The sequence below is a fragment of the Osmerus mordax genome, chromosome 1 (genome assembly GCF_038355195.1).
Source record: "Osmerus mordax isolate fOsmMor3 chromosome 1, fOsmMor3.pri, whole genome shotgun sequence".
Taxonomy (NCBI): Eukaryota; Metazoa; Chordata; class Actinopteri; order Osmeriformes; family Osmeridae; genus Osmerus; species Osmerus mordax.
In genome coordinates, this window is record NC_090050.1 from 18423972 (window position 1) to 18451729 (window position 27758).

General features: G+C 43.6%; 1 protein-coding gene across 1 annotated transcript in view; it reads left to right on the plus strand.

Moving 5' to 3' along the window:
- The window catches only part of foxp4 (forkhead box P4), a 92683-nt gene that overhangs the window by 25085 nt on the left and 39840 nt on the right, over positions 1–27758 (plus strand).

The window sequence follows — 27758 nt, forward strand, 5'->3', positions numbered from 1 at the left end:
CGATTCCCACGCTTAATCCTGGTTAGAATTTAAATACAGGGGAAATGATTGCTTCTCTCTCCATCGCTCCTTCTTTCTTTCTCTCTCTCTCTCTCTCTCTCTCTCTGTTATTCTCTCTCTACCCCAGAAAGCCTGACCTCTGCGTTTTCTCCCGTCCTCCAGATTGGTTTTAAATACTCAGCAGATTAAAGCCCAGCCATGAAAGCTCACATTAGCCATATATTTAAAAATCCCCCTGTCTGATAATCCATGTATTTGTCAGAATCAAACACAGGGGAATAGAAAAGGACCCGTGACACAATGAGCAGTCTGAGCCCAGAGTATTGTGGGGGGGAATTAGGCAGAGAGAGATACATTTAGCTGAATATGGCCGAGGAGGAAAGTCCTTGAAGATGATTATTGAAATTCTCACCGTTTGAGTTAGAGCCATGGTGATTTAACAACCTCTGATGCCCTTCACTGTCACTCCTCTTTACCTCTCTTTCTCTCTACCTCTATTTTTTCTCTCTCTACCTCTCTTTCCACTTCGCTCTACCCTGTCTAATTATCTCTCTCTCTCAATCTCTACCTCTTTGCGTTTCTCAACCCTTTTTGCTCCATCTCTCTTTTACCTGTCTCACTCTACCTCACTCTACCTCTCTTTACCTTTCTCTACCTCTCTTTACCTCTCTTTCTACCTCGTTCTTGCTATCTCTGCTTCTCTTTACCCCTCTTGCTCGATTTCTCTCTATATCTCTCTTGCTCTACCTCTCTCAATCTCTCTCTCTACCTTTCTCTCAAAATATCTCTCTGTATCTCTCTCACCACCTCTCTCTCTACTTTAACTTCCTCTCTTTCCCCCTCTCTACCTCTTTCTCTCAAACTACCTCTTTCTCATGCAGACACTCACCTATGTATCTTCACACACAAACAGTTTGTGCACAGTGCATGACGTGTATTGTATTTGTTAAGCAGTGTGCATTTTAGCAACAAAAAAAAAATCTTAAATGGTTTTAATAAAATTAATGTGTGGTTGTGTCTAAAATGTTTGTAAAAAATATAATATTTTACATGTTTGTATTATTTACTGCTCATGCAATTGTGGCACCAATTTCAATATTGTAGGTATTACTATCAATATCACAGCTATTTAGTAATGGAAATTATATGTTAGATGATGTGATCATTGTGGCAACTTATATTAGTGGCAACTTATATTTTATTGGCAACTTATATTTTATTTTATTGTATATTTAATTCTATTCTAATCCCACTTAGTACTGCTAGTTTATGTACCCTTAGTATAGATAGTCCACATATTTAAATTTTAGGTATATGTTTATTGTATGCACCTTCCTGCCAAAGCAAATTCCTTGTCTGTGCAAACTTTCATGGCGAATAAATCCCATTCTGATTCTGATTCTGATTTTAATTTCATATTTAGGACAACTGTTTTAAAGTTTGGTGTAAAACTGCACATTTCGTTTTTATTGACATTGGTTGTACTTGCTTTTTTATTTGTGTTTGCATGGGTCTGTGATGCATTTAACTCGTAACAATTTTCTTCCTCACAATAAAAATTGCTCCATTGAAACACAGACTGTTAGATGCCACACTAAGCACATTAGGACTAACATGATTTCCTGTTTTATTGCACTTTTCTAACTGAATATTAGAGTAGAATAGGCTGCGAGCTCTGAGTCTTTCCTGTTCAAAGGAAATAATTGGGTCTTTCAACTCTGATACACACACTCACACACACGCACACAGACATACATACACAGAACCTAAGTCAATAAAAAACAGTTACTTTCATTTCTACATCCTTAATTGTATAAAATAATCTGATTAAAAAACGAAATATTTCACTGTGATACAAATTCACAATCACCACATAAGATTAGATGCATCAGTTATAAATGAATTTCTGAATAAGAGGTGGAGCACCTCTCCTTGCCTACATGATGATATAATTCAATGTATCTTGCCAGAAAATGTGGTATACAGAACAATGATGTTGAAATTGATAAAGAAAGACGTTTGTAATATAATTTCATTTAATTACATTTGAGGAAAAACTGTCTCTATAACAGACAAGCTGCTACTTCACACTGATTGTCCAACCCAAACAAGGCCATCATAAACACACAAATATTAAATTGTATTTCTTTGAAGTCCAAATGATTTTCCTGTGTCTTCTTCAACTGAGTAGGAGGGTGAATGTACTGTCACATTAGGGCTGCTAAATGTCAACGTAGCAAAGAAGCAAAGATGTCCTCACCATTAGAACTAAGCCCTGAGATCCTGGGAGATTTCTCTGGTGGGGTGGGAGTCCTGAATACAGCCATGAAATGCCAATGCCTCATCACACACACACACACACACACACACACACAGAAATGTTTTATAATACCATTACAATACAGAAAGTGCAATACAAAAAATATTCATAGATGTACTTAAAAAGAGGGAGAGGGAGAGAGAGAAAGAGAAAGAAATAATAGATTTTAGACATTTTTTAAATGGAAATCTCTCTCTCGCCGTCCCTCCATCATCATATCATCCCTCCATTCCATCCCATCTCTTCGTCCAACCTCTGACAGTTCTCAATGCAGAGGTAAAGGCAGAAAAGACTCCTTTGGGATGTGTGTGTGCATGTCTGTCGTGTGTATGTGTGCCAGTGTGTGTGTGATGCTGCAGGAGACAAAGACCCCTGCTGTAGGGTGTCCTGTGGGAAAGCTGTTCGTCCGGAAGATGTGAGCATGCTGGGGAGTGATAATGTCAGCTGGAGAGATATGGCGTGTCATTTTACACAAGCACACATCAAACAGGAACGCAGGGCGAGAGAGGCAGAAGACAGCATGTCATTTGTTTGCTTTGATACAAGATCGTATTGAGGAAGGCATATGGGGGTCAGTGTGTGTGTCTCTCTGTCCGTGTGTGTGTGCGGAGGGGGGGGGGGGGGGGGGGGGGGATGGCAGTGCTTTGAGAATACTGCATCTCACACCTCTTGTATGAAGCCCTATACACACCCATATTCACCTCCCCCTCCTCAGGTGTAGAGCCACCTTTGACCAGTGTCTAAACATAGTACCCCTCTTCCTTTCCTTCTCTCCCTCCCCCTCAGCATATGGTGTGGCTGCATTAGAGAGGAGGAGTTCTACAGCTCGTTAACACTTTAACTGTACCCTCGGTCCGTTCTTTTAATTGTCATGCTTTCCCTGGACAGCTTGATCCAACCACAGGCCATCAGAGGGTGTGGAGGGAGAGAGAGAGGAGCAGAAAGAGAGACAGACAGAGCAAGGAGAGAGAGACAGAGAGAGAGAGAATGAGGAAGAGCGACGGATGCTTTATTAGAGTGCTAAACTAGCGGGTTGGTTCTCTAAGCTGTGAGCGTATGTGTGTGTGCGTGTGTGTGTGATTGTGATGGGAAGCAGCTGTAACAGTAAACATGTTTATGAGAGTTTAATGGAAACAAGCTGTGATTGGCTCTGATCCTCCCAAAAATCGGTGTTATACTGGAGACTATGCCACTGTGGCCTACACACAAACACATCCACACACACACACACATATCTCTTCCTCATCCTTCACTTTTACTTATTATATTAGTGGTAAATGGATAGAGACATTGTAGGAGGATGTGTGGAGTGAGACAACAGAAATTCATTTCTGGTAGAGAAGTGAGAGTGTGGGGATAGAAACACTCTCAGGTAGGGGAGTGTGGAGACAGAAACACTCTCAGGTAGGGGAGTGTGGAGACAGAAATACTCTCAGGTAGGGGAGTGTGGAGACAGAAACACTCTCAGGTAGAGTGTGGGGACAGAAACACTCTCAGGTAGGGGAGTGTGGGGACAGAAACACTCTCAGGTAGAGAAGTGTGGGGACAGAAACACTCTCAGGTAGGGGAGTGTGGAGACAGAAACACTCTCAGGTAGGGGAGTGTGGAGACAGAAACACTCTCAGGTAGAGTGTGGGGACAGAAACACTCTCAGGTAGGGGAGTGTGGAGACAGAAACACTCTCAGGTAGGGGAGTGTGGAGACAGAAACACTCTCAGGTAGAGAAGTGTGGAGACAGAAACACTCTCAGGTAAGGGAGTGTGAGGACAGAAACACTCAGGTAGAGAAGTGTGGGGACAGAAACACTCTCAGGTAGAGGAGTGTGGAGACAGAAACACTCTCAGGTAGGGGAGTGTGAGGACAGAAACACTCAGGTAGAGAAGTGTGGGGACAGAAACACTCTCAGGTAGAGGAGTGTGGAGACAGAAACACTCTCAGGTAGAGGAGTGTGGAGACAGAAACACTCTCAGGTAGGGGAGTGTGGGGAAAGGTTGTCACTATCAGTTATAAACCATGTTCTGTCGCAGTCACCTTGTTTGATGTTTTTGCTATTGATCTTGCTAAGCTTGAGCCAAGAAGTTGCTTTGCTTGTTTCGTGAGCGTGTTTGTCTGTGTTTCTGCGTGTTTGTATGTGTTTCTGTGTATCATTGCATAAATCATGAGCCAAAAAGTGCAAGTTTGTGTTTCCCTCCGCGTTACTTTGTTTGTGTGCGTGTTTGCTGATGGATGCGTGTGGGTGTCCCTGCTGCGTGTATTTATGTTTGTCTGTGTTCCCGCTCTGTGTTGCATTCTCAGGGTATTCTTGGAATCAGGGGATTGTTTGTAAACATCAGGGGCAGTAACATTTTATTTTATTGTTGTTTTATTTCACTACATTGTTCCCAGATGGCTGGTTAGGGATGCTGTTTTTACACAGTTTGCAAACACACTCCCTTTCTTAAACATACAGCATCCACACACTCAAATAGATCCCCAAGCAACTTATGACACAGTATGAGTCATTCACTGGTGAAAAAGTAGAAGTCGAGAGTGAACACATAAATGATCAAGTGTACGCACACACACACACACACTAAAGCAGCACACAGACACACAGAAACAAACACACACAAAAAGCACACCTTCCCAAACACAAAAGCGGACCAGTTGTCAACGTCCCCTGTCACTCAGAGCTGGTGTCCTGTGACGTGTGAGGAGGTCAAGAAGGGAGCAGTGTTTGTGTTTTCAGTCATGACCCTCAGGATGAACGCTCCCATATTTCTCTTTAATTAAGCCAGAGGAAATGTTGTAGTACAGCCAGCTCATGTAGCCAATTATGTTTTAATTTAATTACCTGTCGACTTTGATAATTATTACCCCTGATTAACAGAGAGCTGTTCCTTTACAAGGGTGGGGAATGGGTGAAAGGGCCAATTTTCCTCCTCTTCACTCTTCTCCTCTCTACCTCATTCATTAAACAGGGAGAGGTGAGCTAAAAATGATATCTTCCTTGGCACATGTAGTCTTCGTTATCTCTCCTGTCACTGCTGCTGTTGCCTACATGGCCTGCTTCGGCCCAGTCTGGCCCTGGTCGCAGCCAAACATGGCTGGGCCTCTCCGCTGGCTCCAGCTTGTTTGGGGCCCCGTGTCTTAAAGGATTAATAAGTTGTGCTAATTAAGAAGCCAAACGACAAAAACACTAACAAATGTCATCAGGTGTAGATGAAACCCAGCATGGGCTCAATGTACACATGCAAGGACAGAAGGACACTCTCCAGCACCCAAGAAATGATTTACTTGTCTTCTATTCAATTCATATTCAGAATGTAGCACGATACCGTGATAAGGAGACCAGCCAGGAGTCTGGTTCTGTATGGTCTTAGAGCTTTCTCCTCCTGTCTCCTCCGAGCTGGTGGCATCAGTCGACACCAGGTCATCACCTCTTTCACATCCCATCCACAAGAAGGATCATTGAATCCATTAAAAAACATTAGTAAATTAATATTGTTTTACTTTTACTATAGGAACCCATAACACCAGGGATGGAACAGCTCTGGGATGGAGGTGACTGCAGATCAAGAGATTGTAAATTCAAATCCCCTTTCTGTTCTGTTTGTTACTTTGGATTAAAACTTCTGCCAAATGAATTCAATATAACTATGACATAATTACTGTTAATAATAATTAAATGTTTTCAACAGCCACTTCATATAGGTAAGTGTGAATCCAAGTTGTAATTGCAGCCCACGCATACAAATGCACGCTCGCACGCACACAGTTTTAGTGGTATTGATCTAGGTAATGAATGTGTTGTAATTTATGGCCGTCATGGTCCATTGTTGAGCAGTCGACTGATGGCCTGCTATCATTTTCTCATGGTAAAAGCTTATATAGAGAAAAGGAACGAGGAAAAAATATCTTTTAAGGCAAGTGTGGAATTTTACTAAGCTATTCTTATGAGTTATTGCCTCTTCTTTAGATTCTTGCTGCACTGGCATGATGTCATTTTCAAAGCTCAACTAAGATGGGCTTTCCATGGCATGTCTCATCTCCCGGCTGAATTTAGCTTGGTCTAAATGGGGTAAGGCTTAATAATTAGGCTATGCAATAAGAATTTTAAAAAATGTGTTTCAGATTACGTATAACTTTACTAATACAATACACTTAGGTTATATGTGGTATATAATATAACTCGGGCATAAACAAAAAAAATGACATGAAAACGTTCAAGTTGTTTCTGATCAACAGTCTGTGTTGTTCAGTAGGACAGGCTCTAAAAGTTTTTGGAGTAACATCTGTTGCTCACAGCTTCAACAATAGCTGAACTCAACCAGGTTGCAAAGAAAGGTCAGAAGATCAGTGCCTTCGACCCCCCCCCCCCCCCCCCCCCACACACACACACACATACACACACGCACACACACACGGCAAGGAAGGACCTCGACAAGACTGCGCTGATTGCCTATTTTGCGCCGCAGCCGTTTGCAAAGCACTAGGAGAGATGTGGATGCGCACTTGTTTTAGAGGCATTACGGTAAACTGTCCCCCAACACAGACGCACACAACCCCAGTACTAATTCAACACTGATTTCCAGCGAACGAGCAAGCGACAGACGGGATGCCAAAAAACTGATGCGGGTATCGTCATTGGGACTGTTGGAGTGGTTACGCTCTGAATAACATTGAGATACGAGGAAGAAACGCACGCTGGGAGAGGCCGCCAACAAGCCGAAAAGCTGCGAGCGTTCTCCCCATCAACTTCCCCAGGGCTGCCCATGCAGCCTAGATAGTTAGTGGCAGTATTGTTCTGACTTCACTCAAGAGTGGCCACTCCGAGAGAGGACGCACACAAAAGGGAAAGGAAGGAAGGACTAACGAACACGCTTGTTGTTGAAAGTAATGGTCCAGCGATACCAATACTAGATCCAAGAATTCTTTCACTCTTTTTTTGTTCTGTCGGTTTGTGTCCCTTTTGTCGCCCTGAGTGAGCGGACTCGCCGGGAGTTTGAGGAACTGAAGCGGGCTTTCCACATGGTCCAACCACTGGCGTGAAAGTTGACTTCTGCAGAAAACAAGAACAGGTTGATACAATATATCTACACATTCTTCTTCCCTACTTTGTTTTGTACTGTATTTACAATGTATGTTTTTCCACTGTGAAAGTGTGTGTGTGTGCGCGTGTTATAAAGTCGGGACTTATTGCAACACAACTGGAACGTTCATCATTGTTTCTATAAAACGCATTCAAAATTGTAATAATCAAAAATCATCTTCAGATTATGAACCTTTCTTGATGTCTAATGTGTGCTTCGCCGAGGCTGAGCGTATAAAAGGTTCCAGTTCAGAAGTGGAACACTGTATCAGACTCTTTGAAGTCTTTTTTCTGCTCTACAATAGAAAAAAAAAGTTTGTTGAAAATGGCAAGAACCCATGAGCCATTCTCTCGCGACTGGTTCCCTATATAAACACATGGTAGGCTATAGAAAAAAGCAAACTTTCTGCTTTCTGCTTACAATCTGTTTAGTCTATAGTTTAACAGCTTACATTTTCATAGTTATGAATTTAGTTGAAAATATTTTCGACCAGAGGGGCAGTGGCCGCGTGCTGCCTCGAGGCGCTTGGAAGGTGTCAGGTTCAGAATTGTTCCCCATGAAACAAAAAAGAAAAACAATTTCAAGACAAAGATAATGATGTCGAGAGATTTAAATGGAGGTGATGAAGTAGACTAGGTGCACAGACTTCCAAGAGCAGAAACAATTCATGTCAAAGGACTTTGATTATTAAGGCGCCGTTCAATCGTCTAAACTGGTGTTAATTCTACACACACATTCTGCTATCGTTTGGGTCCTGTTAATGTCCGTTGCATACACACGGAACGGGGCAGAAAAGATTTGCTAGGCTGATTTTTCTAAATTTACTTTAGTGTAGTATCATAAAAACCTAGTGTAGGCTTATCGTTTAAAATGTAGCCTACCAAAAGTAGCCTATAAATCCAATGTTATAACAATTATCTTCACAAAGTGATTGATTTAACAAAGTTTTAAATCAAATGCGTTCTTTTAAGGCATTTTTGTCTGAATACTGGGATTCATTTTTGTGGCTACATAAGACATTCTGATATCAGTTTTTTGAAATGTTGCATTGGCCTATGGCTTAAGGCATGAGACGCATTCACGCAGGTCATAGTGTTATATTGTTTCATGAAGGCTTATGCAAACTCAATGCATCCTGCGGATTTTACCAGCCGATAATGGGTGGTAGGCCTATTGATTTGACGATATTAAGAAAACCATTTATGAGCTTACAGGTACAAAAACGTTATCATATTTAACACGTTTTGTTTAGATTAATAAAGAGTTTCATTGAAACGTATGACAGTGGATTTTCACAAAAGCGCAGGCTACTTTAATGTAAGATAGAGTTTACGTTTCACTGAGTTTCACTGCAGTGTTTAGCAGGCCCATGTGTTACGTTTTTAACTCATTTGTGAAGCGTTTCACATAGGCTACTTTTGTGCTCGTGGTAGGCTACAGTAATAGAGCAAAACATATAGCCTAGCCCTGCACATTGCAGACACTGGAAAAATAAAGTAGAATTTTATCATCTTGGCATTGACTATTTGTCTTTGAATTATAAGGCCATTTACTTTTTGTTTCTCTGAATGGATACAACTTTATTTATTATTTCTTTAGGTATCTATTCGTGTTTTTTGACGAGGCTACTTTGTAACAGTCCTGTTGGACCTTTCAACTACAGCATTTGAAACTTTTTGTGCTGCCGTAGCCGCGTGCTTGCTTTTTCTTTCCAGAATTTCAGCACCCACATAAATCTCTATCATTCTCACTGGGCAACGTCGATAACAAACATCATCTCGAACATTTCCACGCGTCAGATATAGTAATGTCCTCCATGATGAAGTGATGTGGCGAGAGAAATGCAACGACAATTAATTGCTGTTGGTTGCGCGCTGTCATTGAGAAAAAAAAGGCACATAGTATAGGCGCGCGCTGACATGGCCGTTATTGCCGGCTGATTGATGGGCGCTGGGGCATTTGGCATAATTAATTTTATTTAGTATGTCCTCTCCCCCTCTTTCCCCTCCCCGCTGTTGTTGGTCCTTCTGTCCTTTACTCGGAGACAGCATATAGCCTACCTCCGATGGCATTTCCGCGACGCGATGACATAGTTTTAATTGCACCCGTTGATGGAGCTTTAATAGAATATTTAGCGGGAATGAAAAGGTTGTATTTCACATTTAATGACCTTGTCATATTTTTCACGCCAGACAAAAATAAAAGGTAGGCTATTTTGTGATGCTTGGTGCATTTCAAGGTCTTTTGTCTCTCCTGTCAAAGTTTGTTTCAAGGTTTGTAAATGTTCCTTGAGTTCTTTTTGCTCGTTTAGGCCTGTGGCATACTTATTTTTTTTCATTAGTAGGCTATGCTTTACATTCTGAGGCTATAGTTTAACATTTATCAGAAACTAAATAGGATTCTTAAATTTGGCAAATTACTCGAAATTAGTTTAAACTTTATGTAGCCTATAATTTTTCCACTTCCTGTTTTCTGACGTAGACTATATTCGTCACTAAATTATTGTAAATTAAATATAATTTTTTATATACCTAGGCCATTTGTCGAAAGTGCTTTAAGTCAATAAGGTTCCGACAACGTAACTATCATACATAACATCTGAGTTTTATCCCGCACGACGGTAATAAACTGGCACACATACTGGACATACGACTTTTGTAATTCAGTGTGCTCTATACTGTGTGCTCAAGCACCATACTTTTTTTTATATGAATATTTGTTGCTGGAAAATATGACAATGGTGCTTGTGTGAGAAAGAAATCGTAAACAATGCTTGATTTGATTACATATTGGCCTATTGTAGTTGTCAAGCTAAAGGAAAAGTAATGACACCGATTTTAGTATGGCCCCTTATCAGTGAAGCTTCTGAATCACAGAAGGCTGAGAGGAGAGAAACTAAAGAGCAGAAGAAAGGAAAGTTTATGAGTAAAAATGGCAGACTTAAAGCCACAGTGAAGCAGACGCTGTCAGGAAACCAAAGGTGTCAGAAAAAGATTGTCTTTTTCTCCGCTCTGTGTCTCTGCCAGAGGATTCTTCAGCTGCAGAAGGTAAAGCCCAACACTTTATTTTCTTTATTTACCTAACAGCTGGCTGTTTTTCATGTACTGTTAAATGTGATTGTGTCTTTGTTTTCAGTATCTATATTTTAGGAGACAGAGTAAGTGTTTTTCTTAGTTCTGTGCGTGGACTTGTAAATGTTCTGTGTCTGGTTCTATGAGTCACATTTTAAATATTTCTTTGTACAGATAAAGATTCAAGCACAGTATGTTTGAACGTGTTTAGTTGTTTTTGTGGAATGTTTTTGAAAATAGTTAGTATTTAGTTTGCTGTCTGTGGTTTCAGAAGGTTTATGTGGTGTGTGAATCTCCACTGCCTCAAAAGCCCTATAATAAGATTAATAGCCACCAACATGATTGTGTTAGTCCATGAACTCATGGAGCCCTCACCTCAAGCACAAGTAGCGCGTGCGTTTCAAATAAAAGTGTGAAAATATGTGTGCGAGAGAGTACCCATTCTCAATTTGCGATCCAGATAAATGAGATGGACATTAGGGTGTGTGTGTGTGTGGTTACGTGTGTGGGCTTGTTGTAATGTCCTGTGTGTTGGTAGTGTGGTTGGAATAGCGTCCATCTCTGTTCTCTCACCTCTCTGCATTAAAGCTTTCGTGCGGTCCCATAGTCAGCGCAGGGTCCTGAGTGGGTTTGGTGCTCTAAGTGATATTGAAGAGTGGTGTAAACCCACCCGTATGTGTTATGTTAGGCAGGCTGTGACCGTGTGGAGATCCACATATAACTCTGTAATAGCACTCAGTAAATTATCTGTTCTAAAACTTAAAATGCCTACCTTTGGATTTGGCTGTGGATGATTTTTGGCAGAAGCAAATTGTCCCTCAGTGCACTTATTACAGAAACTGTTTTAGAATTGTTCAAGTGAATTTGTACAAAATAGATATTCAATATGTACGACTATCTTTCACTTTACAGCGATATTCCCTTAATGCATTGTAACCTCGCATGGAGTACCAATATGTCTGAATTCTGTTATCTGTTCCTGCTCCAGTGTAAAAGCGAGTTAGAAGGCTCATACATGAGTGAGGTGAGGTGATGTGTTTGGCTGATTGACTGGATGATGGAGCTGCTTCAGACTGCTGTGATTGGACATGTGGTTCTAATTGAACCTGTTATTTGCGAGATTTGTACCGCTGAATATTTGTGTGCCTTAGTGTGTGTATTTCTGTGTGTGTGTCTGTGTGAAAAATACACACGCACACACGTTTTTAGACGATGACGTCTGTTTTCATCATTGGTCAGAGAGCAGCTCAGAGTCGGCATCATTACAGTCAGGAGAGGAGAGACCTCTGGTGAGACTGACTTTATGGGCAGTTTGAGTCTCTCCCACCTGTATGAGCTGCACAGATAAGAGTTGCCTCATATGGACATCCAAACCCCCTCTGCCTTCCTGCCTTCCTTCCTTTCTGGGGCTCATCCACTCACCAGTGACACCAGGCCAATGTCTCTGCCCATCATTAAGTGACTGTGCTCTCTCTGATATGACTGTGTGTTAGCTCCCTCTGAGGCAGATCTCCCATTAGGCGGCGTCAGCCTGTTAGGCAGCTGATGGATGTGGAAGGGAGTGACCCTGCAGCACAGGGAGGAAGGGAGCGCTTCCTACGGGCCAGGGGAAAGTGTCGCTTCCCTGGAGGGTTTGAGGGTGGAGAGAGCAGAGGGATAAACTAGAGAGAGAGAGAGAGTGAGAAGTGACAGCGTCCTGTATTGGTAGCAGGCGTGGATGGGAGAGGGGGATGCAGGGAGATGACAGCCTGGGGTGTGGGGCTTTATTATAGCAGTGGAGACATTAGATCAACCTTTACTGAACGGGCTAGACTGGCATTGGCCAGTTCCGGTCATTCTCCTCACTAGCCAGGACAAGTGGACTGGGGCTGGGGCTGGTTGGCTGTAGAAGTGGGGTGGGGAATTAGAGATTGGGGATGGAAACTAGTGATGATCTGAGGTGTTGGTTAAGAGTTGGAGATAAGGACTAAGAAAATGACAGAGCGAGGACAATAGGGAAAGAATGAAGGAGATGTGCCTAGATGTTGAATTATAGGATTTTTTTATTTATTTTATTGTTGGAGAAAAATCGAGTTTGAGTGGTGCACATATGAGTGTGTTGGCCCGTGAGTAATATGGTGTCCACATGAACGGGTGTTGTTGGTCACGGAATCCTCTGCTAACTTTGCGTTCCGTCTGACAGCTGTATTTTTGTTATGGATTTTCCTTCAGTCACCCTATCCCTCCCCCATCTCCCCCTTCCTCCCACCCAGCCCCCAGCTGTCCCCCGCCACCTTCCAGCCTTTGGGGAGGGCTCCGTAAGAGAGACGTTGGTGGTGTTCTGTCCCCTGCACCAGACTGCCAGGCCGCCTGTCAGTCAAACAGGAACCAGGGGAACAGATCACCGCAAAGCTCCGTTCAGAACAACAATGTGACAAAACTTTCTGCGACACTGTTGTAATGCCTCTAAGAGATGAAGGCGCGAAGGGTGGGTGACAGCTGTGTGGCTGTGTGGATCACTATGGACACACACACACACACTTATAGACACACCACAGCTCGATTAGATAAACCCACTGGCGGTAGAGGAGCGTAGAACGCCTCTTAAAAGCGCGTCTCTCTCTGAGCCGCGGAGCTGAAATCCGCCAGGCGAACGCAGCGTTCGGAGCGCTCAGGAGGCTGAAGAGGGAGGAGGAGTAGACGGGGATTCTCCCAGACTCCCTGTTCTCCCCGTACCTCTCCACCCGCTCCAGACTCCCTCTTCTCCCCGTACCTCTCCACCCGCTCCAGTCTCCCTGTTCTGTCCTGGTCCCTCACATCCTCTGTTTCCAAGCAGGAAGCCCAATAGACCTGTGCATTTCTTAAATTGAAACTGGATTTTGTAACAATCTCAAATTTTTTGTCTAATTTGTTAACGTGAGTTTTTGGGGTAGTCTGTGGGTAGGCAGTGTGATGTGGACATATGAACTGGGGCTTATGTACTGTAAATATATGTATTGGGACTTATCCATACAATCTGAATTTACCCCTCTACATCGCTGTCTCCGTTCCTCGCCAACATTGACCACGTAAGTAATAGGCGTATAAATGCATTTCATTATGTTGACTAATCCGTAAAGTATCGCAGGCTAACGCTTGGTGAACGCAGCTCTTTTATGGTATTAGTATTTATGGTATTAGTATTTATGGTATTAGTTACGGGGACATGGGATGCCTACTTAAGCTATTAGCATGTGAAACACTGTGGAGCGATACATCCTGACAGAGCGATCTGTTAACCAGTGTTCACCCAAATCAGAACAGGCTGCTAAGGATGATGGATTGACAGCCACCCCCCCCTTTCTCTCATCTCCCCCTTCCCCTCTCCCCAACCCTAACCCCTCATGTATGGTCACATTGAGCTATAGCTGTGATTTTTATTTTATTTTGGGCCTTCTGAGAAAATAAAGAAAAACTTTGATGTGGATTGTCTTGGTGTAAGACTGATGTCAGTGAGGGAATCTACACTGGCAAGAAGAGTTAAAGTTTTAGGTATCGACCATTGACCCTCTCTCTCCCTTTCTCTCTCTCCCCTCTCTCTTTCTCCTTCTCCATGAGTCTTGAGATGAAGAGGCTGTGTAAGACTTTGCCTGGTGGGGGGTGAGGGCTCTCTGTGCCCTTTCAAAGAAAGAAGAGAGCGAGTGAGGGAACAGTGTGTGGAGGGAGGAGGTAGGAAAGGGGATCGCGATCGCCACTGCGACTGCTGAGAGTCTTAAAGGATCACAGAGGCCAGGGCTTCATGCAAGGAAGGATGCAGCAGTGCATGTGTGCGCAAGCTTGTGTGCCTGTGTGTAAGCACGACTGTGTCCGCAGTTACAATTACCTGTCAATCATAAGAGTAACCCCCCCCCCCCCTCTGCGTCCCAACAGAATTCCTCAGGTTTTATGTTCTGTTTTTCAAAAGGCAGAAGGAGAATAAAAAGAAAGCAAACAGGTTGCCGTATCTCCGATTCTCTATAACAGCTTACATTAATGATAGCATATTTTAGAGGATTGAGAAATTATTCAGGCATTGGAAAATGATAACAATGAAAGGAAATGTATTGTTAGCTGAAACAAAATGAGTTTAAGTTTAAATTAAACTACTCAAAGCTGGTCTGTGTATTTGTGTGTCTTCCGTTTCTTATTTAATTTTATTTTGCTAGTCTTCGGGCAGCTTTTACGGAGTGCTTGAGACAATTGGTTACAGCTGCCTTCTGCTCTTGGGCTGTTTGCGGGGTATTGAAACCCTGTGTTTTTGTGTGTGTGTTTGTGCGTGTGTGTGTGTACGCGCATGGTGGGCATTGTTGACTGAGGGACATCTGCCACTAGATTATTCCCAGCTGTTATCTGAATAATTGTGTAATCCCCTCTCCCTCCCTCTTTTTCCTCCCTCCTTTGCTCTGTTCCACACACATCTCTCTCTCCAGTGAGAGAGGAGAAGAAGGCAGAATCTCCTTGCCGGCCTGTGGAGGTCCGTTGGGATTTGGCAGGTGTGTGTGAGCTTGCGGGTGTATCTGTGAGAGAGTGAGTGTGTGTGTGTGTGTGAGAGTTCTTTTTTTATGTATGTGTGTATGTGTGCTCATGTGTGTCTTTGCCCCCTGGTCGCCGGTCGCTGTCTGACATTTGTTGAAGGATTTGAGTGCGGCCTCTCCGCTTCCCCTCACCTCCCCATCTACCCCCCTCCCCTCCACCTCTCCACTCCTCCCTCACCTCCCCATCTACCCCCCTCCCTCTCCACTCCTCCCTCACCTCCCCATCTACCCTCCTCCCCCTCCCCTCCACTCCTCCCTGCTTGCTGGGAAATAAAGTCGCCTAATCCAGCCAGATCAGGCTTGCTGTCCAGGACTCCTTTACCAGCCAGTGAATTAGACAGCGCTCTCCTCTTCGCTAGAAAAGAAAGGAGAGAAGAGTTTTTTGTGTGATGTCGGCCTTTGAAGTGGCGCTTGTTGCTTAGGCCGACTGAGTCTGTCGGTCAGGGGTGAGAGAGAGGAAAGGCGAGGAGAGAGAGGAGAGAGAAATGAAGGAAAAAAAGGGAAAGAGGGAGACGAGGAAAACAGAGGGTTGTGTTTTTTTAAGGAGTGAGTTAGGTGTCATTTAATATTGTAGGTATATGTTCTGTATTTATTTGATATAATTTTGTTGTTGTTTTAACAAACTGTGGATGTAAATAAAAAAGCTGTTTAATATTTAACTTTCAAAGAAATTGAATTTTGCTTCTAACTCTTTACAAAAAAAGAAAAGAGAAACATATTTACAGTACGTATGTATATATATATATATATACATACATATAAAACTTCCCACAAAAATGACATTATTTAATGTGTTATCATATGCCTGTCCTGGTAATGGATTAAGAAACACTAATTACATTTTGCATAGGTCAGACAGCCAAATGTTAAAGTAAGTGAGAGGAAGACATTCCATCTAGCTTGTGTCCACTTCCTCTTTCCTCCCCTTTTTACTCTTTCATCCCCCTCTTTCGCTTCCTCAGTCAGTTGTCACAGATGTGTCAGGAACGATGTGCCTGTTTGTCACTCATAACCGTAGTCCTGTGGCACGTGCATAGCCCGACGCACACGCACACACACACACACACACACACACGCACGCATTGTTGTCTGCCAGCCTTCATGTTCTCCACTGCAGCTGAAAGGCTGCAGCTATGCACCTCCTCCTTCTCCTCTACTCCTCACTCCTTTTTTATGAAACACAAATCACGCTGTCCAATCTATCATGCCCAGCCAGGCTCCCCTCTTTTTCCCTGGTATGCATGTCTTACTAACTCTCCCATTACTCTTACTTTTGATTATACCCTCAACAAGCCATTCAGGTCTTGCAGTTAAACTACGCTGCCATCACAATACATCTACATGCTTTTTCATCCCTCATTTAGAGGTATCTGTCATTTGCTATATTCTTAATAGATATAGTCTATTGTACTCTGATTAACTGAAAGTCAGGGTCGATTGACAAGTCTTGATTTGAAAATGTCCCTGTGAAAGAGTTTGTGGAAAATGTGACTTGTATGTAATTTTAAGAGACTTGATGAATAAGCCAAATTAAATAATAAAAATAATTGGTTTAAAAAATCAAGCGTGTCTAGTGTGCTTGAATAACTGATAATAGAAGTGTTCATGGAATGTTAACCTTATTAAAATAACATTCAAACAGCACAAGCAAAAGTATTTCAAATTTTTTAAAGATAACACCTGATTCATAAAGTTGTTTAGATATATGTCTTTATTCATTTTGAAATGTTTCTATTCAAAATGTAGCTATGCATTGAATAAGTTTGTTGAACAAGTCTATTGAGTGGCACAATGAACTGAGCTGTGTGTTTTGTCTCCCTGGTGGTGAAAACCACACATTTCTAAATCTTTCTGAAACTTTGAGAGTGGAAAATGACTGAGGACAAATGATTCCCCAGTCATTCATACTTTGCTTTCTCCTCTTTTTGTGAGCTTTTCTTTCTCTCCCATATTTTTTCCAGTTTCTTTTAAAATATTTACACTAAGCAAGTGACGAAAAAAAAAAAACAAACACAAATTTTCAAGGACACAATGCCCATACATTCTGGGAGATGTCGTCTTAAAGAAGGTTGAATCAATGAGACTTGTATTGTATCTCTAAAAACAAATCTGCCATTCCTGAGCCCTGCATTTTTGCATTGTTTTAATGGTCAGCTACAAACAACCCATAAGATTTAGAAAAATAACGAGAAGGAGGCAAAGGGGGAGAGAAGAATAAAGGAAGGGAGGAAGGGGGAACGGAGAGGGAGATGAAGTGAGGGCGGTACTGAAACCCTGGTGTGCCTTGTGTTGTTGGGAATTCTGTAGCTTTGTGACGTCTGCCTGTTCTACTTCTGCTGAAGTCTGGGTTTGGCTGCCTGCCCCTTTGGTTTTGAGAGAGAAATAGAAGGATCAGGGAAGGACGGAGGGAGTGATGGAGGGATACGGAATGCCGTCACAAATCTCCGCCGTAGTGGACTGAGGGCGGAGAGCCACTGATCTAAGAAACACAACCCAAACCTCAAGCCCACTCTTGATCTCTCTCCCTCTCTCACCTTCTCTCTTTCGCTCTTCCTCATCCCTTCCCTCTCCATTCTTCCCTCCGTGTCCCCGTCTCTTGCGGAAGGCAGCTTTCAGCGGCTTCAGCTTGTGGTTAGAATCCCCCCCCCCTTCCCCCTTATTACTATAATAGTGTGTGTCTGATGTGTGTCTCTGTTCCGCCCTATAGGCAGCTAATTGTCCAGGGGGTGGGAACTGGGCTCCATTCTAACTGATTCGACCCCCCAGAACTGGGGTCAAGTTCACCCTCAGGAGTTCCAACCCCCCCCCCCCTCCCTCTACCAAATACTGTATATGTCTGCACCCCAGGGGGGTGGAGCAGGAGCAGGGAGAGTTATGCAAAGGTGTGAGTCCACCTCCCCAAATGTGAATGTCTGTTCTCTTATTCCTTCGTTCGCTCCTCTTCCTCCCACAGGGTTAATTGAAGGGGAAATTGATAGTTCTTTGTGGTAATTGTGGCTTTGAGAATTCTCTCTCCCACTCAGAAAGCCTATATGGCAGCTAGGCTGCAGCCTGAACACGTAGCGAGGGCGGAGGAGAGAGAGAACCAGAATAAAGGGGAGAATGGAATAACCCCCTGTGAGGTGACCCCTCAAAGAGCAGGAAGGAGTTTTGATTGGTTGATAAGAGAGCGTGTTGATTGGTTGATGAGAGAGCCTGTTGATTGGTTGATGAGACGCTGAGATCCACTGCGGACTTAATCAGCCGAGCTCCAATCATTCAATTCATTATCCAATCAGTGTGATTTACTAAACTGTGTCTCTTTCTCACTTGCCTCTCTGTTTCCCTCTCTCTCTCTCCACCCCCTCCTTCCCTCCCTCCATCCCTCCATCCTGCGTCCCTGAGGACTGGTGGATGGACAGATGAGTACAGACCAGTATATCTGTTCTGTTCCGCTCGACTTGCTTCAGAGAGACAGACTGATGCTGTTGTAAACTGGACTCTCTCTCTCTTCTCTATTTTCTCTCTCTTGAGTTGAGACAAAGTAGAATACTACTTTTTGTAAGATGTGCAGGGTGTTGGCCATTCAAATACATTTGAAATGAAAGTGAATTGAATAGAAAGCAGTTCTATTCATGAACAGGAGAGGATGCATGTCTATTAGGTAGGAAGGGTACAGCTGCTTTCCGTGGTCAAGGACAACAGATAACAGACAGCTAGTAAACAGCGTGTCTGGTCAATCAAGCCACCCCAAGACTGTTAAAAACACTGTCGAGGAGTGTGTCTTTGTGTGGGTGTGTGTGATTGTGAGCTATGCTGTTAAATTGGCTAGTTAAAATAAAACAAAAGGTGTTGTTTCAGCTCGTTCTGCTTTTGCTCCATCTGAGTCCCTCATGCCATTCTTTCTCTCTCTTTCTCTCCCTCCCTTTTTTCTTTCGCTCCCTCCGTAGTTCTTCCATTGGTTATTTTCCTTCCCTCCTAACTACCTTGGGTTTCCCTCTTCCACTGTATGTCTCCCCTGCCCTCTTCTCTCTTTCTCTTTCTCTCCCCTCCCCTTTCTTTTCTCTTTCTCTGTCCGTTAATGAGAATGTGTTAACGAGAAAGAGAGATCTATTGGGTATAGCACAATTTATCAGAAAGATGGAGGTTTAAAAAAAAAAAAAGGGAAAAAAGACGTTGGTCCCTTCAAAGAACTCCTATTCTTGTGGTTGTGAATGTTTGATGAGACGGTGAAAAGTTCTCCTCCGACGTCATGGTGTCTGAACAGAGGAGAACAGAACGGGTCTAATCACGCCGCGCAGAAAAATGACTTCCAACCCGATTTAATTAACTGATAAGAAACGGCTTCAAATTAATTTTTCAAGGATGTTAGATTTTGATTAAGAAACTCCTAAAAGAAATAGACGAATAATCAATTTTTTAATCAACTTACTCAAATGGTAACTGGTTAATATGATAATTCTAGCAATTAGGGCAAATATTGTCGAGCAGCAGTTTCTATGCATCCCCTTAAAGGAATTATAATATCTTTACATCTAATTATCATGGTGATTTAATTTTTTTGTATGGCTACCTCTCAATTTCACTATACATTTTTTTCATCTTCCATTACAGGGATATTTAAATGAGAAGTTGGAAAGTATAATAATAGGAAACTTTTATTAGGACCAACCTGAATGGGCCTTTTTATCCAAACTGATTGGATAGATATTTGGAGGGAAACGGGAGGTACTTTGAATGATAGATATTTTATGTGGCTGATTTTACATGAAAAGATAAGATGGGTCTTCAGATGTGAGATTCTTTTATTTCTTGGTTAAACTGTGACCGGGGGCTTCTTGGGAACGTTCTCACTAGTAGTAGGCAGGTATAGGAACATGTCCCATCTCAAGTTCCCTGCTACAGCATACACGCCCCACTGGCTATAATCAAGCACTGCTTTGATTGGAGGGAAGATTGGGCTACACCTGTTAATTCAGAGACTATGATTGTGTGTGTGTGCGTGTTTGTTCTGTAATTGGTTGGTGTAGTGTCCAGCGGGAGCCTGCTGGCCCAGGTGTGGGGGTGTGGGGAGGCTGCAGCAGCTCAGCGGATGGGGGCATGGGAGTGGAAGAAGTGGGAGATGGGGAGAGAGAGGGGAGGGGGGTCGGGTCTTAAGGAGAGCACCAGAGATGGTGGAGTCTGGACTTCAAAGAGAACTTTCTGCCTGTACTTTCACTAAGACCACTTTGACTGGAGGAGGCAGCTATTGAGGCAAAGCCACAATCTGATAGTGCTAGAGCAAATATTCAAAGTTATTAAAGTGTGCATGTGAGACTGTGAGCCTGTGTGTATTCATCACACCATGTAATTGTTAAATGTTTCCACTCAGAAACAGAGTGACACTCGTCTGTCTTTGTCTGTCTCTCTCTCTTTCTTTCTCTTTCTCACTTCCTCCATCTTTCTCCTCTCTCTCTATATGTCTCTATTTTGACCTGATTCTCTCTCTCTCTCTCTCTCTTTCTCTCTCTCTCTCTCTCTCTCTCTCTCTCTCTCTCTCTCTCTCTCTCTCTCTCTCTCTCTCTCTCTCTCTCTCTCTCTCTCTCTCTCTCTCTCTCTCTCTCTCTCTCCCTCCAGAGGTAGATATTGACAAACAGTTTTTAAGGAATCGAATGATTGCTCATATATTACATCCTACTCTTACGATGAATGCAGTTTAACATGCACACACATACATTCATACACACTCCGATGATCAGCTGAATAGGCAGTTCTGGCACAAGGCCCTGTATTGAGCGTACATATTCAATTAGCAAAACTCATTAGCAAAACTTGGCATTTGTTGTTGTGTTTTTTTCTTTCTGGCTCAGAATTAATGGTTTTGATATGCTAATTAGAGGGTAATTTAATTTCAAAAGGCCTCAATTAACAGCGGCGTTGTGGACATGAGGAAGTTAAGCAGCGTAATCTAATTTGCATTAGTAACGAGCGGGGAGTAATTAGGCTCTAATTAGCCACTTCAGACAGCACTTGTGTTTACTTTCCTAATGAAGTGGAGGGGCTTTTTCCAGGGGAGGCTGTGTTGTGTGCATGTGTGAAATACGTGCGTGTGTGTATTCATATATATATGTTCATTTGTGTGCGTGTGTCTGTGTGTGTGTGTGATGAGGGGAGGCGGGGGTTGCACCAGAGGGAGAGTAGCATATGGCTTACAGATTGGCTTCAATTACACACATGGGCACCACAAGGGTTAACCACATGCAAACACACATGCACACACACACACACACACACACGTGCTGTCACAGGTTAGCCCATGCTGACTTGTGTGATTGGGCACAGTAGTAGCTCTCAAGTACCAATCAAATGAAATGCCTCTATGAGCTCACTTCCACAAGCCACAATGGATTGTTTGTGTGTATGTGCATGTGTTTGTGTGTTTCTGTGTGTAGTGGTTGCGTCTGTGTGCCACTGCCTGTGTTTTTGGAATCTTATTTACCACATGATTTTTTTGTGTTGCAATGGTGTGCAATCGTTTCCCATCTATATCTTTAAATGTTGTTCTTTCGAATAACAGTTTTCCACATGTTGAATTGAAATCGTGTTTGTGAGTCAGACGGACGAACTGGAGGGGTTGGGTGCTTTCTTCTCTGAACAGGAGGAGGAGGAGAGGTACAGAGGGGGGCAGCCTAAAACTGTGTATTTAAGCTTCGATTAGAATCAAGGAAGGATGGCATTAAAGATCAAAAATGATTCAGTGTCAGGATTTAACATCAATTTAACATCACACCTCATTGGAACTGATTTTACCCATAATCCAGTGCGCTGGCCAGGAGGGACCACAGGGATCCCATTTACTGACATTCTGATGGAAGGCAGTTTTCCGAGCCTTTCCTGGGAATAATAAGGAGGTCAGGAGGCTGGTCAACTTCCCGCAGATGAGAAAGGAGTCAGAGCTGGGCTGGCAGGAGCAGTCAGCGCTCTGGCTGGACATGAGAGCCCACACACACACACACACACGTACAAAAACACACACTTTATCTGGCCAATCGAAGGTTAGGCCGTGTGTGAGATTTATACTCACTGTGCAAAGGAGCTCAATAAATGTAATGAATGAAGGAGCTACAGTGATTATGAGGTTGCTTCCAATTTTGACCCCAACACACACTCACTTACACACACACACTTACACACACACTCACACACTCACTTACACACGTACAAACACCCATATTGGCCTTAATTCCTGCATTGGTTCACTCCGGTGTACGTATATGCACTGAAACCCACCCCCACCCACTGCAAACACACACACATAAACACACACACACACAACTGGCTACTGATTTACAAATGAGCTGACCCGTGTGTTGGCCTTGCTTTCAGATAGGCTCACACCCCCGCCAGGATGCATAAATCACAAAAGAACATGCATATGCATGAGCAGCTGAAGATGGGGCCTACGTGTGTGTGCGTGTGTGTGTGTGTAAGTGGCTGCGTTTGTATCGATCGTTATGGGTTAGTTAAGTACCTTTTATTTCATTGAGTTAAAGTTAAGCACCACAGACGTCCCTCTCTTCAGCATGGACTCATTGAAGGGGAGAGGAACCCACACGGAAAGAGGAGTGGAATGAGAGAGGGAGCAGAAGAATAAAAGAGGAGTGGAATGAGAGAGGGAGCAGAAGAATGAAAGAGGAGTGGAATGAGAGAGGGAGCAGAAGAATGAAAGAGTGGAATGAGAGAGGGAGCAGAAGAATAAAAGAGGAGTGGAATGAGAGAGGGAGCAGAAGAATGAAAGAGTGGAATGAGAGAGGGAGCGGAAGAATGAAAGTTCTCTGATTAACCCATATCATTGGAGTGGCATCCCGGGTACACTGCTTCATTTAATCCTACAACGACAACAAAGCCTACGTGCGTGGTGTGTGATTGAGAGAGAACCGGTCGTGATTGAGAGTGTGTGTTTGCGTGTGTGATGACTCCGTAACTAATACCTGCTTTATGAAGTTACACACTGCACTGCTGCGGTTCAGTTCATTCAATTGGACACCGCTCACACAAGCCTGCCAACTCTCTTTCCTCTCTCTTGGAAGGTGGAGCAGGCCTAGCCAGGTAAATAAATTACTTTCATCGATTGGTGTGGTTATAGACTGACTATCACAGTTTGGCTTGTCCAGATAAGGATCAGTGTGTGACAGTGTGTGTGTGTGTGTGTGTCAGGGAGAGGGAGGCATGTTTCATTGGATAAGCATCCTGTTGTGTATCTCAGCACATTAAAACTGCTAAAGTGAAAACTGTGGCCTCAGAAGGCCTGTGTGTATGCTTGTGTCTGTGTGTATGGATGATAGTGTGTCTCTGTGTGTGTATGCTTGTGTCTGTGTGTATGGATGATAGTGTGTCTCTGTGTGTGTATGTTTGTGGTATCATGTCTGTGTGTGTCTCTTTCAATAATGAGAGTCGGCAGAGTGAGACAACATTTCTGAAATAAACCTTTTGTCAGTATGTTAAAAAAACATTCCATAAAAACATGTAAATATTGTATTTGAAGGGATAGATCAGTTCTGATTGTCTATCAGAGTCCTTTCTTTCTTTTGCTTTTTCTCTCCCACACACCCTTTCCCTCCTTCCGTCACAGAGGTAAGAGGCTAAAAGTTCACATAAAATGGGGCCAAATCCAAACGCTGAGCTGTGTGTGTGTGTGTGTGTGTGTGTGTGTGTGTGTGTGTGTGTGTGTGTGTGTGTGTGTGTGTGTGTGTGTGTGTGTGTGTGTGTGTGTGTGTGTGTGTGTGTGTGTGTGGAGTGGGCTGGAACACATGCTGTTTTAATAGATACTGCGCTGACGTTACTTCAGAGGCCAAGAAGCCACTGTTAAAAAAGAAAGGATTTGGAAAAGAGAGGGAAAAGGGTTTGTCTGGTTGCCTGCAACGGTGGAACAACTGACCAATGAATGAGTAAATGAGTGACAGACGTGCAGGAGGAGAGGAGGAATGTGTACTGTATTTCTCTTTCCCTTTCCTCTCCTCCCTTTCTCTCTTTCTTTCTCTCCCTCGGCCCGCTTCAACAAACTAATTCTTTTTATTTTTCCCCCTCACCCTCACTTTAATTGGGTGTGCACTCATTTACGGTTAGTAATAAATGTCTTATCGCTCAAAGAAGCTGGATTAAGTTTGTGTGTTACTCTTTCTTCCCCTCTGTGTGTGAGTATACTATATTTGTGTATGTGTTTGAGTGCAGACTTTGGCCTACTCTTTAAAAAACACGAAGGAAATTAAGTCTGTTTGTTTTGTTGTCTGACTAAGTGTGTGCGTGAGAGAGAAAGAGAGAGAATTTCAACAGAGGCTTCAACACACTATCTATTAATTAGCTCTATTTGAGAAGGAACTTCTCTCTCTGTCTCTCCGTCAAAACAATAGTATAATAAAAGCTTAAACAAAACCAAAGACTGTAGAACACACACACACACACAGAAGCTTAACCAGCAACACGGACAGTGCATTATTTACTCTTTTAACATTTGTTTTGTTCGCCCTGTCCATCCTGTATGAATTATTTCCATGTTTTCTGCTTTCTTTCAGTGTGAGATGTGTCTGATGTGTGTGTTAATGAGTGTGTGCTCACGTCGGACTGGGATGCTGGACTGGGTCCTGTTTTAATAACTAATTACTGAGGGGTAGAGTGTTAATTGGAATTCTCTTAGATGCTGTGAACTCCTCCCCTTTTCCACTCCTCATACACGGCAGTTTAATAGAAAACCACCATGCTTAATAGACTTCAGAGTGGGGCACATAGACATGACTGGAGTGTGTGCGTGTGTGTGTCTGTTTTCATATGTTTTGCTGTGCTGTCTCAATGATATGAGATGTTTCATCAGAATAACCATGGGGTGATGTTGCTGTGTGTGTGCTCAAAGAAGGTGACATACTGCTATCGTCAAAGGCCCAAGGGGCATGTTGACTTCTTTCTCTGGTTGCCAAACACGTGTCGTTTCCTTTCACACAGTGAGATCAGGAGGCAGCGCTGCTGCTAACATGCATGCCGCATTGTTTGGTTGTACCCTGTGACTTGAGGGCCCAAGGATTCAGTTCATCACCTTTTCTCCTTTGTGATTCTTTGAAGCACATTGAAAAGAAGTTCACCTTTTCTCTAATGGTCCCGTAGTTATCCCTCAATAGTCCCCGTGTGAGGAGCGCTGCTGTGCACAGAGTGAACGTGGAGCTCGACACAGCTGCACACTTCCTGCAGACATACTGTACAGTGCAGAAGGGTCAGCTCACTGAGTACAGTAGGTTCAACAACAGTTGCATTTTGCTATTGTTATAATGCATGCACCCAGAAGAGCTTTGATGTCTATCTTCTGTTTAAAAATTCAAGACTCGAGAAGCACCCAGCAGAAAGGAAATAACAAGAGTTTGGATCAAATACATCTCCTCCTGCCCCTCCCGAGCAGCTCTGAGCCAGAACCCACAGGTGGAAGCGTCCTCAGAAAGGCTCAGCCATGACTGCAGTAATACAGCTCTTTAATATCAACCCTCTTGCTGGTTCAAATCCTGACACCACTTGAACTGGTTCCGCCTCCTAGGGTCTCTTAGCAAATTACAGATGTGAAATTGTATTAAAAACGTGTGTGTGTGTGTGTGCGTGTGGTAAAATAGTCATGAGGATGCTGGGGTGAGTCCTAACCTATTATGTTATTTCCTTATTATGTGGGAAAGTGGAGCATTGATAATTAGCTTGGTTGGACTTCTATGGCAGGGGAGGCAGCCGTCTAAATAGTAAAACCAAATGAATTTCTTTCTGTCACCTTGAATGTGGATTTTCGCTTAATAAGGTTAATTTATTTCACAGTGATTGGCTTTGAGTTGACTGTAAAATACATGGTGTGCTCCTCACTAATCCCAGTGAAGCCTCCAGATCAAGCTTTCTAAAGGACGGCTTTCTAAACAGCCCGTCTGGAATCCAAACTGTGATCTTCTGGTCCAAGATTCTGAGAGAGCAGATTGGGACGTTTTCCCAGGGGTCTCTGCTGAAGCAGGAGTCATGTGACTGGGACGATGTTCTTCTCAGGAGTGACTCCAAGCTGGTAACAATCTCTCCTGATGCTAAACCCATCAGAAGGCTCCGTCCATGTGCCACAAGATCACTTTATTAATCTCCTTGCTCTCTCTGTATGTGTGTGAGGGTTAGGGTAGGCCATGGGAAAGTAGAGGACCCTGAGGGGATTAGTATGATCCAGATGACACTCTCTGTGGGGCAACATTTAAATCCACGTTTCTTTTTAATTGAGCGACTCCTTGTTTCTCCGTCACCCTACGGACGGTGGTGCTCGGTAGAGCAGCAGTCCTGCCCGCTCCGCTCCTCCTCTCCTCTGTGCTCTTACGGATGCGTGTCACTAGCTATGCTGGCAGTTCAAAGTATACCATTGCCTTTGGCTCTGTGTGTGGGTGTGGGCGTATGTGTGTTTTTTTTTTGGGGGGGGTAGATGTGCGTGTGTGGGTGGGTTGGGGTGTGCGTGTGTGGGTGCATATGTGTGGGTGTGGGTGGGTTGGGGTGTGCGTGTGTGGGTGGGTTGGGGTGTGCGTGTGTGGGTGCATATGTGTGGGTGTGGGTGGGTTGGGGTGTGCGTGTGTGGGTGGGTTGGGGTGTGCGTGTGTGGGTGCATATGTGTGGGTGTGGGTGGGTTGGGGTGTGCGTGTGTGGGTGGGTTGGGGTGTGCGTGTGTGGGTGGGTTGGGGTGTGCGTGTGTGGGTGGGTTGGGGTGTGCGTGTGTGGGTGCATATGTGTGGGTGTGGGTCTGCCCATAGTTTGTTTTTGATCTAGGAGGGGTCACCCTAGTTGGCCTGTCTGGTTTCAGGTTTCACTGGTAAATTACACTCAATCACTGAAATTACATCCTATGTGCGTGCGTGTGTGTGTGTCAGGCCCCTCTCTCTCTGTCTGTCTGTCCCAGAATGTGCATTAGAGTTAGGATGATGTCAGCTCACAGGGGTGCTCTGTGTCTGGGGTGATTAGACTGAACAAAATCCAACTGTTATTTTGTTTTCCTTGTGTAGAGGAGGAAACCTGCTCTGAGAGTCTAGCGTCTGTCCGTGGAAACTACCCTGATGTGTGTGTGGATCAGAATGTGTAAGACAGGCAGGAATGGGACATATGGAGGGTGTTGTACTTGAAGCCTGGTATCACTGCGCTACCTCAAGGAGAGCAGAGAAAGTGGATTGAGCCTGGGTGTCCTATCTCAGTCCCAGTTTTACAGTTATTGTTGGATGTGGACTGTGGCGCCTTGTGTGTTAGTGCAAAGTGAGCGTGTGTGTGCATGTTTGTGCTAGCTCCAGCAGCAGACAGTGTTAGAGTTTAAACAATCTGCTTTTGTGTCCTGCTTCTTTCTTCATAACTCTCTTGGCACCTGCACTGTTTTTCAGACTGGGTCTGCATTTGTGTGTGTTTTGCGTGTGTGTGTGTGTAGTTTTTCAGCGTTTTGGAAATGTAAACACAACTAAAATACATCCAGATGTCACCAGTTGTGCTCCGCCACCACAAATACTGGGCAGGGAGCAGGTCTGTCTGTGTGTGTGTGTGTGTGTGTGTGTGTGTGTGTGTGTGTGTGTGTACGTGTATATGTCTCTCTCTGTGTGTGTGTGTGTGTGTGTGTCTGTCTCTGTGTGTGTGTCAATTCCCCACAATCCATGTTCGACAGATACAATTATTGAGATTTCAACGCACCCATGGTCCATTCTCCTTTTGTGTAGTTATGCACAAGTATTTAAATGAATCTGTTGGGTACTCTCTGTGTGTCTGTGCGTGTGTGTGTCCG